General features: G+C 42.3%; 1 pseudogene; it reads left to right on the top strand.

The window, feature by feature from the left end:
• Positions 1–455: 455 nt before the first annotated feature.
• On the top strand, positions 456–2,043 carry LOC103090218 (high affinity cAMP-specific and IBMX-insensitive 3',5'-cyclic phosphodiesterase 8A pseudogene; annotated as a pseudogene).
• Positions 2,044–4,323: the final 2,280 nt, after the last annotated feature.

The raw sequence follows: 4,323 nt of genomic DNA, 5'->3' as shown, positions 1-4,323 counted from the left end.
GGCTTGACTGTTAACTTGGCAGACCCAAGCCCCCAGCCAGTTCCCCTAGACTTGGAACTGGAAGGATGCCCACTACTGTTTTCAGATGCTTCCTCTCCCCCTATGCATTTGCCTCAATGGGCCCTTCTCTTTCCCAGCTTTATGTACATATACATATATGTCAATAAAACCTTGTTCATATTAATCTGCTTCTATTTATGTGTCTTTACTCACTGACTCAGCTGTAGAGGAAGAACTGACATATGTGAGTGGTGATGTGGGAGCCAGACTTGAAGACACCAAAATTTTGTGTCCCAGTAACTGGGATGTGGAATTAGGCACACATTATGGCTGCATGTGCTGACTCCTGAAATCTGTTCTCAGTGTAACGAATGACAATCAGGACGAACTAAGGTCCAGAGGAGGGAGAGATGGGGTGACTCACCCTGGCTTCTCTGTATGTCTCTCAACAACAAAATGTGAAGATGACACCTGTCATTGGACAGGGAGGAAAAATTAGACACTATGTGTTCATTGTCAGAGTGTGCAATGGCAACAATAAGGCTGAGAAAATAGCTGAATGTGTTCAGTCTGACACTCATGCAGATAATCAGTCAGGCAAACATAACGACGGGAGAAAAAACTCACTAGATGTCAGAACTGCTGCCTCTTGAACAAGCAAAGTTTCCAGCCAGAGACGACACTCCTCCATGGCCTGGATACATTCCATGTAGATTGAGGCACCCATCACCAAGGCAATCGATATCATCAGTGCTGCCCAGGAAAGCAGTCCCATGCCTGTGACAGAAGCCTTAGATCGTGTGCTGGAAATTCTAAGAACCACTGAATTATATTCACCACAATTTGATGCTAAGGACAATGATCCTCATGCCATTGACTTTGTTGGGGACTTAATGTCTGATGTTTTGGGAAGACCATCCAGGAATGAGTATGTTTTTTCAACAAAAAACCTTCAACAGATTTCCAGCAGTGTAATCACCTCCACCTCCCTTCACAACGTCCCATCACAGATAACTCGGGCCATGGAAAATAAGGAATTCTGGGACTTTGATATTTTTGAACTGGAGGCTGCCACTCATAAAAGGCCTTTGATTTATCTTGGTCTCAAAATATTTGCTCGCTTTGGGGTCTGTGAAGTCTTAAAATGCTCTGAGACAACGCTGAGATCATGGTTGCAAATAACCGAAGCCAATTATCATGCTTCTAACCCCTACCACAATTCTACACATTCTGCCAATGTGCTTCATGCCACTGCCTATTTTCTCTGCAAAGAGGATAAAGCAAACTTTAGATCCACTTGATGAGATCGCTGCCCTCATTGCAGCCACTGTCCATGACCTGGACCAACCCGGGAGAACCAACTCCTTCCTGTGCAATTCTGGGAGTGAACTGGCCATTCTGTATAATGACACTGCTGTGCTCGAGAGCCACCTCGTGGCCTTGGCCTTCCAACTGACCACTTGTGATGATAAATGCAACATCTTTAAAAACATGGAGAGGGATAACTACCAGATGCTGCACCAGAGTATTATCGACATGGTCTTAGCCACAGAAATGACAAAGCACTATGAGCACATCAACAAATTTGTCAATAGCATCAACAAGCCCTTGGCAGTATTAGAGGAAGATGGGGAAACTGGTAAAAATCAAGAAGCCATAATCACTATGCTCAGAACTCCAGACAACCGCAGTCTGATCAAATGAATGCTGATTAAGTGTGCTGATGTGTCAAATCCCTGCCGACCCCTGGGAAAGTGCAGTATCTCAGAATCTGGTGCACGTATCTCAGAAGAATGTTTTTCTCAGACTGATGAAGAGAAGTGACAGGACTTGCCTGTAGTGATGCCAGTTTTTGACAGAAATACCTGCAGCATCCCCAAATCCCAAATCTCTTTCATTGACTATTTCATCACAGACGTGTTTGCTGCTTGGGATGCCTTTGTAGACCTGCCTGAGTTAATGCAGCATCTTGACAACAATTTTAAATACTGGAAGGGACTGGACGAAATGAAGCTGCGGAGCCTCCACCCACCTCCTGAATAGTGGGCGACACTGCCTGGGGCCCTGACGCTGTGTCCCTCCAGTCACTTGGGATTCCTGAGGGCAAAGTTCCTTGGTCCTTTCGTCCCCCAGTCTGCAGAGCCTGTAAGAGCACACAGGGACGTCGGCAACCTTCTGTAGTCACCATCTGATGCCACTGCCATAAAGTGAGACTTAGTCCACTCAAAGTACCTGGGCCTGCTGCGCGGGTGCTTCAGAAAGTCACGTGAGAACCACGGTTTGCATTCACGTCCATTAAAACATGAGCTCGGGACTGCCCCCGCAAAGGACGGAGATGGATTTCCTGCCAGTGACAGAGAGTATCTTGTTAAAATTTCTCTCAGTTATGTTCAGCACTTAAGAACAGCTAATGGAAATCAGATCTTTTTTCACATCATAGAAGGTGCAATCACTCACTTTGGAAAACTACTGAAAGTGACTTCTCTTTTAAAATTGAACAGAAAATGCAGACAAAGAAATTTTGAAGTTGATTATTAATATCAATTATTAAAATGTTTTATTTTATTAGGAGTTCAATATTTTCTATGAATTTAAAAATAATTCAAAGCCAAAGCCAACTTTAAATGCCATGACCAAATTTACATGATTCATATTCATTAAATATGCATTACTTTGTGTACAGACTTATATTCATGATGCAAATTTCAAATATAAAATGACACATTTTTACTGCAAAAAAAAGAAAAACCACACTGGAGGCTAGATAATCCCTGACGTGTGATAAGGAAACACACTTTATAACTACTTTTCGAAAATGTTGAAATGTCTTTTGGGGCATCTTTTTATTCAATTGAGACTTAGGCCAGTCATCTTCATACATTCCCACTACACTCAGAGAGGAAGGATTTGGCATCCAGGTTCATGTATCTGGAGAAACAAAGGAAGAGTTCATACCTGCTCTGTAATTATTGAAAATTTAAGTTGATCTCAAATGTACCATGCTGCTTAAAATAGCAGAAAAGATCCTCTTTAATAACTGGCTTGGCTCTGAGCTAACCCATTAAAATATCAAATCACAAGAGTTATAATTGTGCCCAGTTTTGGCTGACCCTAGAGTTCTGCTGGGCCTCCACTAGGTTTCATAATGGCAAAATTCATGAGTCTGTGCAGCCTATCTTCCACTTGGAGGGGAGAACAGAAACCCATGTACATTATCTGGTAGGTTCGTCAGTAATGCTATGGAGATTAAGCAGTATATGGTGAGGTGAGATTGTGGGCAGAGAGAAGCAAGGCTTTCAACCTAAACGGTAGACAGGATAAGTCTTACTGGGAAGGTGGAATTTGAACAGTCTAGAGGGAGGCAGATGAGTCAGACATCTGAGGGAAAAGCATTCCAGATCATGGGAATAACCTCTGCAAGGCCCAGAGGAAGGATGCCAGTGTCCTCAGGGAAGAGTTAGTAAATAATGCGGCTGGAATAGAGTCAGCAAGTGGTAGGGAGGGAAGGAGGAAAGGAGGACAGAGAAGATGTGTGTGGAGTTCCATGCACACCATTTACTGATTGAGTGATCACAAACAGTTAATTCAACCTTCAAGTGCTTCAGTGCTTTTCCTATGGCCTACTGATCTCTCAAGAGTTTTGGAAGGATAAAATAATGTAGGGAAGTGACTTATAAGCCATTGTTACTCTTCTTTACATAAGGATAGATGGATAGACAGGTAGATATAGATAGATAGATACATAGACAGATACATAGATAGATACATAGAGAGACACACAGATAGATAAACAGATAGATAAGATAGATAAATAGATAGATAGATAGATAGATAGATAGATAGATGATAGATAGATAGATTAATAGAGTTAAGGACTGAATTTCTGTGCACACCCACCCACCAAATTCATATGTTGAAACCCTATCCCCTTATGTATGATGCAATTAGGAGGTGGGGCCTTTAGGAGGTAATTAGGTTTAGAAGAGGTCATGAGGATGAAGCTGCCAGGATGCAATTAGCTCTTATAAGAAGAGGAAGACACACCAGAGTTTTCGCCCTCCACCATGTGAAGAGACAGCAAGAACATGGCCCTCTACAAGCCAAGAAAGGAGGACTCACCAGGAACTAGATTTGCCTTGAACTTGGACTTCCCAGACTCTAGAACCGTGTGAAACGTGTGTTGTTTAAGCCACTCAGTCTATGATATTTTGTTATAGCAGCCTAGGCAGACTGATACAGATAGGTAAACAGGGAGATAATGATTAATAGATGATAGATAGATAAATAGATAGATAGATATACATACATACATTCATACTCACT

This window comes from Lipotes vexillifer, unplaced genomic scaffold (assembly GCF_000442215.2).
Source record: "Lipotes vexillifer unplaced genomic scaffold, Lipotes_vexillifer_v1.1 scaffold1496, whole genome shotgun sequence".
NCBI lineage: Eukaryota > Metazoa > Chordata > Mammalia > Artiodactyla > Lipotidae > Lipotes > Lipotes vexillifer.
This window is presented reverse-complemented; position numbering and strand designations above follow the sequence as displayed.